Source organism: Sciurus vulgaris (assembly GCF_902686455.1).
Source record: "Sciurus vulgaris genome assembly, chromosome: 8".
In the NCBI taxonomy this organism is placed as follows: domain Eukaryota; kingdom Metazoa; phylum Chordata; class Mammalia; order Rodentia; family Sciuridae; genus Sciurus; species Sciurus vulgaris.
In genome coordinates, this window is record NC_136468.1 from 58,194,694 (window position 1) to 58,208,681 (window position 13,988).

Genomic DNA, 13,988 nt, shown 5'->3' on the forward strand with positions numbered 1-13,988 from the left:
ATTTCACTTGTTCTAAGTCTTTGATGTCCCCTAGTACTCTCTATATCCTAACACAGTGAATTGTTCCTGGGTTCAGAAAAAAAAGGGAAAAATAGAGTGGGAGGTTATATGTATATTTTCTTTCTCTAAATTTTGACATATGTTCTAGTGTTGCAAACAGGAAGAAGAAAGACCATTTGCCATTGTTTTATTTCCAGTTCTTTAAATCACAACAGCCCAAGATGTGCAGATGGTTAATGCTCATTATTGTAAGTCCATAAGAGATCCAACAGAGAAGTCATTGAATATAGAAACTCAACATTCAGGCAATAAGGAATAAGGTTCTGCCTTCTTATTAAAAAACAAGGATTTTTCTTACCATTTTGTTTCCAGTTCTGCCTTCCTAGTGTTCACACTGTCATTGGTGGTCTTTCATTTTGTCACGTGATGAGGTCCCTCTAACACTGGAGGATTCCTGCAGGAAATCCCTCTCCTTTAGTAACTTTTATATCATTGAGATACATAAATATTCTCAGATTGTAGTCTTATTATATATTCAAAAAAGTGAACTGTAACACAGAGAACTTGGGACTGGCAGTATAGCTCAGTGATGGAACATTTGCCTCGCATGTGCAAGGCCCTGGGTTTAATCTCCAAATGACACACCAGGCATTTATCAAAATATTTTCGTACAAGATATAGACTATGAGCTTCAAGGACTGTGAAACATCAAAGTGGTTGTTATGATCTCTCAAACTCCTATTTGTATGGTGGATGCCATCTTATTACTACAGAAGCAAGCTTCAGATAGCCAGTTGTCTTTCTGTTTTTTTTAATGCATAAAGTGTTATTACTGTTTATAATGTAGCATCAACTGTGACTCCTTACCAGTTATCATCTGATTTCTCAAAGCCCCTTCCATTAGGACTATGAAACACTCATCTAATGAAAACTATTTCTTGTGGGACTGTTCCTCTCTTCAGCCTCATTCATTCATTCATTCATTCATTCCATCTTTTAAGGAGAAAATGGGGAAGAGAATAAAAACAAACCATTCTTAGACAATTCAAAGTTATGTTATCTTGAGTTATAATTGTCTGCTTAATGTAATTTTACAACTTTCTCTTCCAAGAATCATCTCCCAATTTTGAAGAATGACAAGGCCAAGAGACATTTAGAAAAACATTTCTAGGCTGAGCTGAATTTAAATCATCCTCCAAATATTACCTCCCTCTCCCTTTGCATTGTAACCAATCTGAAGGTATGCAAAAATTAATCAATTGCTTTTAATATGTGACTATGAAAATCAACTCTAGTGCCTCCAATAACAATAAAAAGTTATTTTGATGGCATCAGGATAATTAAAATCATTTGTAAAGGCAGCATTAATTGAGACTTACTTGCACGTATGACTAATCCATTATAAACAAAAGCCAGCCTTAAAAACATGATTGATTCCAGAAAAAGTATAGTTATTCTAAGAACAGATAAGAAAGTACAAGGACCTTACAGGCTATGCTATACCAAACACATGTAAAGCAAAATTGATTTATACTGTATGTCTATACAAGTAAATAAATAAAATCCTATTTCATTTCTTGTATGTATGATTAGGTTTCTCACACAAATAACAAAATGCTTCACTATTGAATGAACTCCTCAGAAAACGACTGAAAAGAATTGATAATCAACTCCAAAGTTTTATGCTTACTTTTTTCTACTTCTATCATTTCCTGACATATTTAACCTAAGTAGGAAATCTTTTCAGTAAATTGAGCACAGTAGTCTTCAAGTGTCTTGAAGAACACTGACAAATTACATATATCCCATGTTGCTTTTGGTTACCCATCTCTTCTTTACTTCAAATCCCCATATAAGTTTCTTCTTTTTTTCAAGCTGCCTGAGCATGTTCAGCCTCCGTTTTGGCTTTTACAAACTTGTGACAGGTGATTGCTTTGGCTATTTTTGCACCAAGCTCTCAAATAGCAGGCTGGTTGCTTAGTTCTTCAGCCTTCTCAACATCCCACTCCTCCATAGCCTGGTCTATCCACTTTTCAAGACCTGACTCCTCAACCCTTTTCTTTTTAACATGGGGTTTAAATCTATCATTGTCTCCAAAGTACTGAGTGAGCTCTTTCCATTGGGTTTTGTTTAAAGTCTGTTCACTATGAGATTCTTTTTCATTCTTCAATTTATCTTTTCTGGAGTATTTCTCTTTTTCCCTCTAAATCTTGAAGTTGTGGTTTTCTGTTCAGAATATTTTTTATGCAATTCCTGAAATTTATTCCACAAATTTAAGGAAATTCCAGAAGGACATTCTTTATGTGCATCTGCATTGGCCTCTGTTTCTGTTTCTGGTCCATCTGCTGGGAAACTTGAGAATTCTGTGTTCCATCCTTCTTATCCTGTAAGTCAATGTTGGGGTCTTTAGCCCCATGCTCTTCTCGACCAGCGACAAGGGAAAGGGAACACTCCCCAACAAGGCCAGACCAGAAAAGGTAGGGACGACTGACCACCTGCACCCAGCCCCTCCGGGCAGAGGACAATCAGATGCGTCAGGGAGACCAGTCACAGCAGGAACTCGTTTATTGAGGAAGTCACAGCTTTTATGTAGGGTGGAGTCTAGGCGAGAACCAATCAGCTTAAAGGTAAGCAAGGCACAGGGAGTTCACGCAGGCGAGAGTCCCATAGGACTATATGGCAAGCACGAGATGATCATGTTCTTGGAACTGTTGTTAACCAATCCCTGATGGTGGTCCGATTTATCGTCATTAAACTTTTGAAACCGCCTTTGAGACCTTGATCTTGCTCACCTGCCAGGAAGTAAGGAGTCAGCCTGAGTTAGTTAACGTGTCATTAGTCCCAACATATCCCCCTTTTTTGTTTTATATTAAAGGTGTGTCTGTCTTAGGTTGCCCCTGGGAGGGTCTTACCTGTCATGGAATATCATCATAGCAGTTTTGGGGTCTGCCTTACTTGAAGGTGTGTCTGTCTTAGGTTGTCCTCCTCTGAGGATCTTACCTGTCATTGACTACCACCTTAGCACTTCAGGCAGGCCCCTCATGAGGAGCAGGACTTAAGGGAGAGACACTTAGACCCCAGTGTCCTGATACGAGTGATTCATGACCCTATAGGGCTCCCAATCATCATTAGGAAGGGCGGTATAATGCTGTCAGACCACCATGGGCTGCACAGACTTAGCCTGGCTTTTCAGGAAATGGATAAGCTTATTGATTATGCAAGGCCCAGAGGTGAACACAAGGATAATGGTGATTAGCGGTGCCTAAGTGGGAGGAGGTAGGGGAGCCACCCGTGTAACCCAGTCCAGAGGAAATTAGAGTGGAGCACACTCCTATGACGTTCCAGATCTTGTAGGTTTTTTATTTTATCTTGTACAATGCCAGAGCAGTTGGAGTAGAAGCAGCACTCTTCACCAAGGAACAGCAAAGCCCTCCTTCCTTCGCAGTTAGCAGATCCAAACCACGATGATCTTGCAGGATGACAGTGGCCAAGGAATCAAGTTGAGCCTGTAGATCTCAGATGGTACTGGCAACATATTGTATATCGTCAATTATCTGTTGAGAAAACTTGTTATAGAGAGCGAGAGACGTGCTTATGCCTGAAATTCATGTCCCTACTCCTGTGGCCACTCCTATTCCTAGTAGGAGGGATATAGCATTTATTGCCCTTTTTGCTTGTGGGTTGGATGCTCCGCAGATGGTATGGGTAGGGACCGATTATTTGGGAGGATTGTGACCTCTGGGAATAAGAGGGCAAGAGCACATATTCCTGTCCAGTTACCAGGGAGCACATTGGATGCTGGTCCTCCACAACAAAAGACCGTACCATTTGGGGTGCATAGGGGTGTATTTGCAGCAGGAATAGTGACATTTTTCCTGCATATATTAGGGTTCAAAGACCCCATGTCCTCAGTTTGATTAGAGGTTGAGCTAGGAAGAAAACAGGTCACCTTGGGGGAGCCAAAGGGGGGTATGTATATTTCGCCCAGGGGGGCAGTATAGGGCAACTGGAGAAGGTTATGGTTTCATTAGGGGTTAGCAGAAGACCCATGACCCTAAGGGGTCCATTGCGAAAGCAAAGCCAGCAGTCTTCTGCAAGGGGGGTGGGGGGTAGTGAGATTTAAAAGCTGAAACATAGCCTGCAAGATGGCCTGAGTTTCAGGATCAAGGTTGAGCTCTCCCCTTAGCTCTGGTAAGGCTAAGGGGTGATAAACAGGGAACCTAGGGCTTGATTCTGCTAGTTTTTGTATAGTCCTATCAATTTGCTTATCTCGTGCCCAATCTTGTACCCTGCCTCCATCATTTTGCCCTGGGGAGGCAGGAGGTACCAGCACATGTCCTTAAGCTGTTCCACAGGGCATGAAAATTCAATGCCCCTTTGAGACCCTTTGGACTGGATGGTCCACAGAATTTGCCCCCCGTTGTTTTTACATTGAGAGGCAACTCCATAGCAGTAGGCCGGCATGGAATTATAGGCCATTGTACATGCCTTAAGACAGGGCAGGGGCCTGAAGGTTTGCTAGGTAGGGGGTGCAGATTTTTTCAGCAGGTACTATCCCCTATTTTGACCCCACAGTCAGAGGTAGCAACCACTATGGCCACTCACTTACCGTGGGGGGGCCCACTGAGACAGTGAGCAAGAGAGTCTTGAGGTATAACGCACCTGGTTGCAAGGTGAGAAACAGTGGCACAATTTTGACATGGATTACTAAAGGAGTAGAAGCGGAAAGCTCTTAGGGGGCTCCCTTGAATAATCATAAAGACTGTGAATTGGAGTAGGGATCTCATAGTGAATTAGAGGCTCTCAGTGTGATTAGAATACTTGCAGTAAACATCCCAAAATGTGATGCCTAGGATGAATGTCAGAAGAGAGATGATGAGAAGTCCAATAATCATGAGGCAGAGAGTATTGTTCTGGTTGATGGTCATCAAGGGGGTAATAGGATTTTTATCTAACTTGATATATGAGGAGACCAATGTAGGTAGTAGGTTTACCACATATAGGCTGTCTGAGAAAAGATTCATGGCTTTTTGTACTTGAGTTAGGGCCATAGCAATTGCATATAACTCCTTAAATTGTGCTGACCCAATAACTGGTTCAAAATGGGTAATCACTTCCTCTTTCACTAATCTGGGGGGGGGGGTGTAAATTACAACAGCAGATCCCTTTTTTCTTCCATCTGTGAATACATTTACAGCTTTAGGGAGGGGTTTAGTGTAAAAAGTATAGGGGGTACCCATTTCAGTTTTGAAAATGAGGACACCAATTTGGTTGACCCATAATGGCAGTCAACCTTCCCTAAGAAGCCCTCCAATGCTCAGGATACTCTATTGTTATTCCTTTGAACCCACTCAAAATCTGACAGGCATTAGGGCACTGTCAAAACATCAGGCTATTTTCCATAGTGTCTAAGGGTGGCCAATTGGTCAAGGTGAGCGTAGACCCTAGGGGCCCCCCCCCCCCATTACTGCATGTATCCATTGAAGGAGCTCTCCCCACTGAGTTAGGGATGCAGTGGACAGCTGAGAACCGGGGAGAATCCAGAGGCTAAGGGGGTCTTCAGGCTGGTATTGAATCAACCGGATAGAGTTTGGCCTTTATCATTAGATATATGTAGTCCTCCTTTGTCCAAAAGGCCTTGGAGTTCCTTGTATGCAGAGCTTAGTTGTAAGGCATTAGTGGCTCCTACAATAATATCATCCATATAAATATACAAGGTAATTTGTGGTCTTTTTTGTAGGGGTTGAAGGAGCTCAGAAACAAAATGTTGACAAAAGGCAGGACTATTAGCCATGCCTTGGGGTAGAACCACCCATTCATAATGTTCATCTGGCCCTTGGTAATTGGTAGAGGGCACTGAGAAAGCAAACTTCTCACAATCGTCTGAATGGAGTGGTATTGAGAAGAAACAATCTTTGATATCAATAACAAGAAGCAAGAGATCACTTGAGATAGAGTGGATCCAGGGAAGACCCCTTAAAGGGGATGCTACCAGAACCATACGACTATTAATTTTCCTGAGATCCTGAAGCATCCTCCATTTTCCTGATGTTTTTTGAATGACAAAACTGGACTATTCCAGGGGTTTAGAGATGGTCTGAAATGACCTAAGGTCAGTTGTTCTTGTATAATATCTCTTAAATGTTCAAACTTATTTCGGGGTAATGGCCACTGTTCCACCTATACTGGGGGGCCTGGGAGTCATTGGATGGCTGGTGTCATTGGAACAGTGGCCTTTAGGATTGGGGGTGTGGCCTTTGAGCTGAACCCGTAGAGCGTCCGGGCGGAGCCTCAGAATGCATCCGACCAGTGGGGCAATCCCTCTTGAAGTGGCCTGGTTGCCCGTGGCCATAGCATACTCCTTTGCCTTTAGTTGCAACTGGTGACAAGGCTGCTGTGAGAGCCTCAGTAAGTGAGGCAGTTTGGGCCTGTAGAGCTGCGACCAAGGATTGAGACTGATGTGCTTGTGTGCCAATATCTTTGGTAGCCACAATCTACCTTCCTGTGGAGCAATCTTTCATCCCTGCACAGGCCAATTTGTGATCAGTAGTCATTCCTTCCCAAACTAACATTTTAACAAATTGATCTCTTAGGAGCCCTGGAGGAAATTTTCTCTGAAGGCTTCTTTCTACCCTTTCAATGAAGGTTGCTAGGTCCTCAGTTGCCTTCTGGGTAATCCCTGCAATGGGGGGTTCTGAGGGGCCCTCTTCTAGCTTTTTCCATGCCGCTAATCCTAGGGCTCTTACTTGTTCTTGATATGGGACCAGGATGACAGCCTGTAAGAGACCAGTAGAGAATTGGTCACTGAACCCCGAGAGCATCCCATAAGTAACTGGGACGGGAGGGTTAGTGGCCTCGTTCTGTTCAGCCTGAGCATGACATTCTTCATTAAAAAAGGCACACCACTTTAGATTTAAAGGACCAGGAAGGACAGCTTTAGTTAGGTTCTTCCAATCCTGAGTGGTGCACTGCTGGTGGGCAAGGCCCTAGAGGATGGTTTCAGCCCAAGGGGAATTGGGTCCATCCTCTGAAACAGCTTTCTTTAGTTCCTTTGAATCTTGTGCCTCCCATGGGTACCATATAGCAGGCCAGTTACCCCCTGGGTTAGCATTTACCGGGAAGGCCATACAGGGAGGGGGGAGGTTAGAGTCAGTGAGTTCTGTCCCAGTATCATAAAATAGCCGCCAGGAAGATTTCCCGCCATCCAGACAAGATGGTGGCAATGATCCTCCCAGGGGAAGAAGTGGGCTCTCGCTATGTGTAGAGGCTGGCTGCCCTCGTGGTTCCTTTGGATGAGGCGGTAGTAACCATTCCCCAGGTGAGGATGGGCAATAAGGAGGAGGGCGAGGGCTTTCATTGGAGTCTGATGTGGCCCTAGAATCAGATGCAGCCATGGGCATGTTAGAAGCACCAAAAATGATATCCAATGGGTTGAAGGGCTCTCCTTTAAGATCCTCAACCTTGGGAGGAGCGGATGGAGATGGATTGGGCTCCTCATTAAAGGTCTCCCAACGTTGTTTACTATGTGGCAAGTTTCTGGAAGGAGATGCAATGGGAGGAGCCAGTGGTTCTTTAGGTGGCGGCTCTTTAGGGGGAACCTTGGAGCCCCCTTTGGGAGGTCCTGGAGAGAAGCAGGTCTTAAGGGCAGATAATGTAAGGTAGACTCCCAATGGGGGACCCTCCACTAAATTGATTTCCCTCTTCCTAACAAGTTGTTCTACACGATCCCATGTGGACCAGTCAAAAAGATTAGCGGCAGGAAGCCAAGGGGCCACCCGAGTAAAGGTATCCCAGGCTTCTTCCGCCTGTGTATCAGAAAACTCAAGGCCCCTACTTTTTAGCATAAGCTTAAGAGCCTTGAGTGCAGGGTCATCATATGTGGTGTGCGTTTGCCCCATCCTTTCAGGGATGCCCTTACCTCGGAACTCACTTAGCCCAATCTGCTGGTACTTTCAGTTTCATAGCTGCTCCTTCACTTTGCCCGAGGCTTCTTTGAATAAGCCTCAAGGTGCCCCACGTTGGGCGCCAAATGTTGGACTCTTTAGCTCCCTTGCTCTTCTCGACCAGTGACAAGGGAAAGGAGCACTCCCCAATAAAGCCAGACTGGGAAAGGTAGGGCTGACTGACCATCTGCACCCAGCTCTCCAGGTGAAGGACAATCAGACGCGTCAGGGAGACCAGTCACAGCAGGAACTCGTTTATTGAGGAAGTCACACAGCTTTTATGTAGGGTGGGGGCTAGGCGGGAACCAATCAGCTTAAAGGTCAGCAAGGCACAGGGAGTTCACGCAGGTGAGAGTCCCATAGGACTATATGGCAAGCACGAGATGATCACATTCACGGAACTGTTGTTAACCAATCCCTGAAGGTGGTCCGATTTATCGTCATTAACTTTTGAAACCACCTTTGAGGCCTTGATCTTGCTCACCTGCCAGGAAGTAAGGAGTCAGCCTGAGTTAGTTAACGTGTCATTAGTCCCAACAAGTCAAGTTTAGACTTCTCCAGTGTGGCTTTGTCTTCAGAATTTGATTCAATATCACTTTTATTTAGGCCAGGAGCCAGCAGTCCACACCACATCTTTTCTTCAGTCAGGAGGTGGCTGCCCGGCATCCATCTTAAGATCCCTCCAACATTGTGCCTCTAGTCATCTTTCTTATTCAGGCCATGGGGTACATATTCTTGCCACTCAGTTTTTGTTTTGAAAGTCATGGTATTCCAATGGTTGTCTGGAAATCTCTGTTGATTCACTTAATAAAGCAGTTCACACATTAAGTTAGACCCAAACTCATGCGTACAGAAAAGTCATTTGGTCCAAATAGCTTCATTGAGTAGAGAAATTTTAACTATATGATAACCAGATTTACCATTGTACATATAGTATATTTATAGACTTAGTTGTCTGTGGATTTCATTTTAGCACATTATTTTGATATCTTAAAGTTTTTGGAAAGTTATTTGAATTTAGTGAGCCTAAAATACAATGTCAAAGGACCATGTTCTGCTATTTTTATTTTGAAATATACACCTCTAAACACATACACACCCATAATATCATTTTGAACATGTTTGTGTTAGTTTTTTTTCATTACTACCAAAATATCTGATGAGAATAGCTTAGAGGAGGAATAATGTATGTTGGCTAATGGTTTCAGAGATTCAGAACATAGTCACCTGTTTTCACTCTTCTGGGCCCAAGATGAGGCAGAATATTATGTAGGAAAGGCAGTGGGAAGAGTTACAGAGAAGTCGGACCCTTTCAGGGCATACTACCTGTGTCCTACCTCCTCTAGACCCTGTCCCCCACTTGCCTACAGTTACCACTCTATTAATCCATTCAAATTAGGATGGGCCAATTAGGTTACAACTCTTATAATCTAGTCATTTCACCACTGAATATTCCTGTATTAACACAGGAATTTTGGGAGAACACTTCATATCCAAACCATTTTAACTCTGCAAATTTCTTGAGTGTTGTGTTTCCAAATATTTTTTTAATCTTCCTATTTAATACCTCTAGGACACAGACAGTTGATACATATTTGTTGGCTGCTGGGAGAATTGTACTAACTTCCTTTAGATTAACAAAGCTTACACTTCAGTCTGCAGCCTTTAGAAATTCTTTCATCCATCATTCATCAATTAAACCATCAACTTTCATTTTCTGATATAAAATAAAGCATTTTTAAAGCTTTCTAAAAAAATTAACAGAACTTAGTAGAAGAGCAATTAATGCCACATTAGCCAGGGAAACAAGACTGGACTGCAAAACTATTAAAAGCAATTATTTCTCAATTTTATATAAGCACTCTCATTGTGGAAAATAAATTTACATTTAAATAAATTAACATGTAACATAAATTTACATGTTATAGTCTTTTGATGTTCTATTGGCTTTTATTCTGTCAATTGAACTACTATACATTTCAAAGTATTTTCTTTAGGCATTCCCAGTTAGAAATTTCCATCTCTTTGGAATATTCTATTTTTGTGTATCATAATATAATAGCCAGTTATTAAAAATCTTTCTTAAATGGTTTTCTTTTAAATTTCAAATGCTTTTAAAATGCAATATCCTGTACTATAAGGGGGAAATTATATCCAATTTTATGAGTTTATTACAAAAGGACTAGTAACAATACCAGTTTAAATAAATGATGTACATCAGACTGTTAAGAAACATTCAAAGGAGAATGATCAAAGATGGGAATAACCTTCAATACTAGGAATAAAAACTAAGAACTGGCTCAAATGGAACCAAATCCCACCTACTATTTCTGACTAATTTAGATTATCTTATTATTCCTTTTGTATTATAGCTGGTCTTCCAAGAAAGATTAACTACTAGCGCTTATTTCCTTTGATTTACTATTTATCATCTTAGTTTGACCTCTTTGGGAATCACTTCAAACATCCAGAGAGCCTATTGTAAAAACCCCTTGTGATCTTTTGTTCAGAGGGATCATCTACAGAATTTTAAAGAGCTGAAAAGCTATTTTAGATGATAGTCATTGGGATTCTATTCCTGTCATGGAATTGAATCACTGAAAATTAACATTAAATGGCAGCTTAAAAATATGTGGGACAGATGAATGAAAGGACTTTTGGATAAATAAGCAACATTTTTCTGAATCAATCATTTTTTTTTCATAGATTCCACATGTACACAAAAGTTAATATTTATACCCTCGAAGAACATAAGTAACCTTATGAAGGAAAATGTGGCTTAAACTTAATCTCAATAAATTGTAAATACACTTATTTTTGCCATATTTGCATTAAGAAAAGCATTCTGAAAGCAATTTATATTCAAATCAACATGATTTTATTATTTCTTATGCTAAAATCATAAACATAAACCAACTGAAAGTATCAAATAAGCCTAAATATTATGAAAATTTATAACATACTAATTTGAACTCATATTTTAGAATTCAAAAACAATTTTAGAAATCAGTCTTAAAAAGTTTTAGCATTTTTCAAAGAATAAACTGAAGTACCTAGCATACTAAAATGTCATGCATATTGCAGAGGACTAGAAAATAATTTTAATGTTAGAATATTATAAATAATAAACAGAAAAATTAGACTAATGAAGCAGGAGAGAAAATAATTTACATTAGGGATACCACTCTCAGAAACAGAATATTGATTAACTATGTCTCCATTCTAATTTTCTTTCTGCAACACATATCTTGTCATGTCACTTCTTCATTAAAATATTCAATGGCTCCCATTATTACTAGGCTTTGTCTAAGTACTTTTACATGGTGTCTAGGGATATGGCACCTGTTTTCTCTCCACTATAATCTACTAACATATATGGAGTTGCTTTTCTAATCCAGCTTTACAATAATGAAATCACTCTGCCACACTGATACCATCTGCTGATGGTATTTTTATGTTAATAATCCATAGTCTTCCTCTGCGTATGTGAAAAAATTCTGGTCACCATTTGGTACTCAACTGCAAACTATACATCCTCTATATAACATGCCCTAAATTTTCTGGAGAGAACTTTTGCCTTTGTTTTCATAAATAGTTCTATTCATTTATTTATCATAATGTTATTTGTCTACATGTGTTCCTCTTCTACTCAACTGTAAGTTCTTTGAAGACAGGTTGTTCTTACAGCTTTTAATCTTTATACTGTAAATATCAATGAATACTTTTTACATTAATTAAATCTTACCGCACTCCCTTTGGTTACTAATTATTGAAGCTGGCTTCATCCATTATTCTGTAATGCTTAAATTCTTAATAAAATATCTAATAAGTCCAATCTTGTCACCAATTTTAGGTAGCTTTGCTATAAATACATGATTTCTACTTTTTCCCTGTACTTTGTATTATATTTTACTTCCTTCTCATTGTAGCCTAAGGAAATATCAATGAAATGCTATTTTCATTAAGAATATTTTATATATAGTGAATTCTAAATTTTTAGAAATTTCCTGAAAATTAGTTCAATTCTAAGCTTGAAAAAGCATGACTTCCTGCTTCAAAGAACAAAGGTTTTAAAAGGAGGGTGGTAAGAATGGAGGAAGGAAGGACTGTATAGAGGGAAAAGAGGGGTGGGGGGTTGGGGGGAAAGGAAAAAAATAACAGAATGAATCAAACAACATTGCCCTATGTAAATTTATGATTTTTAATTAAAATAAATTTTAAAAAAGGGTATCAGATGCAAGTCTCCTTGAACATCAAATAGTACTCATGAACTATCATTTGATGAATTAGGTGTTGATCAATCAACGGTGAAAACTAAATTGCCCTTCAAATGTTCATGTACAGAAAAAGAAAGTTTAAATGCACTAAGTTTTCCTCCACACACAAACTTTAAATGAAAGTTTAAAAAAACCCTAATATGTTTTTTAATTAGAGCTGCCCTATGTGTAAAATATTTAGGGCAGCCAGATTATTAGGAGAAATTAATTCTCTAAATAACTGCATAGTAGCTATTAATGTTAAACTCCATTATATCAACTGACACGTGGGAAAATGATACTGTGGTAGGACATTTTGTATATCTCAGCCCATGAATTTCTTAAAATTATTATATAGTTGATACTATAAAGGAAGGTATATGATAAATTTCTGTATTCTTTGATTTTGCTGTGAATCTAAATTGCTGTAAAAGATTAAATCTGAGAACTATTATAAAGTTGTTTGTCTTTATTTTGCCAAAACTACTGACTTAAACACAATAAAAAGCAGAGTTAAGCTGTTTCCCAGGTGCCTATCATCGGAAACCTAATTTTTTAATAAGCCATCAAACATAGGTTCATATTACTGTTACATAAAGAAAATTTAGAATTATTAGTTATTTCTCATATTGAATGACACTAATAATCTAAGTAACTGCTAAAATTGATCATTTGTAATCTCCTTATAACAATTAGATCTTATAATAATTTTTATTATTGCCCATTCTGTGATATTTTACCTATTTTTATTCTTTAATTATCATGTATATTTACCAAAAAGCATAAACTCTTATTGTAGGAGTTTCATTGTTGTTATGCAAAACATATCCCTGCTTAAAATGTGTGTTATTTAGCAAAATATAGTTTGGATAATATATACATTAAAATTTTTGTTGATCACTTTGTCTTAATCTAAATTCTATTACATTTCAATTGTTCTAATAGTTAAAGGCTATTGAAATATGCATGTTGCCTTTTTATTATGTTGTATCATAATTACAGTGCCCAGGAAGAATGAAACTTAAAAAAATGAAAGGCAACTGAAAGAAAAGATGGGTTGTATGTAATGAAATTAAAAGAATTATAACAGGTACAGTTTCTAAAATTAGGTTTACGTTAGTTCCATTTATATTGACAACATGATGATCCCACATGCCTCAACATTTTGAGTGAGGTAATAGGTATAAAGATTAATGTGTGGGGGCTGAGGTTGTGGCTTAGTGGTAGAACCCTTGCCTTGCACATGTGAAGCACTGGGTTTGATCCTCAGCACCACATAAAATATAAATGAATAAAGCTATTTTTAAAAAAGATTAATGTGTACACTTTCACTTTCTGTCTTCATTACTTGCAAGTAAAGTTGCCATAGCTCCTAGGCAAATATCATGGTGGTATTTTTATGCCGGTTAATATGTACTTACTGATATTTTGTCAACAATTTGATCAGAAGGAAAAAACAGTCCATGTCACTTCCCTGACTCACTTTTTCTCTTCTCACCAGCATTATCAATGGTAAAGTAAACTAAGATGATGCAAATATTCTCACCTTTTTTCTCCTTTCCATGTCTTCTTTTGGGTGCTTTACCTGATCAGACATCCATGGTTGGAGGATAATATCCTATGCCCTTTTCTATGCCCCACCAAAATGCTTAGGTTCTGTCTTTCTATTTTGAGGAATAGGGATTAAAATGGGTAGGAGAGAAAAAAGTTGAATAATATGTAATCAAATACACTATTTAAAAACTTTAATTCTCTCTCTTCCTCAATAAATTCTGTCTTTTACTAATTC

At 39.1% G+C, this 13,988-nt stretch overlaps 1 protein-coding gene and 1 pseudogene across 6 annotated transcripts in view; one reads left to right on the forward strand and one right to left on the reverse strand.

Moving 5' to 3' along the window:
* The window catches only part of SEMA3A (semaphorin 3A), a 465,420-nt gene that overhangs the window by 49,237 nt on the left and 402,195 nt on the right, over positions 1 to 13,988 (forward strand). The window lies entirely within an intron of this gene.
* On the reverse strand, positions 1,795 to 8,612 carry LOC306667439 (protein FAM204A-like; annotated as a pseudogene). The gene is made up of 2 exons: positions 8,465 to 8,612; positions 1,795 to 2,378 (listed from the first exon to the last, which is right to left on the reverse strand). The product of its transcript is annotated as a protein FAM204A-like (transcript).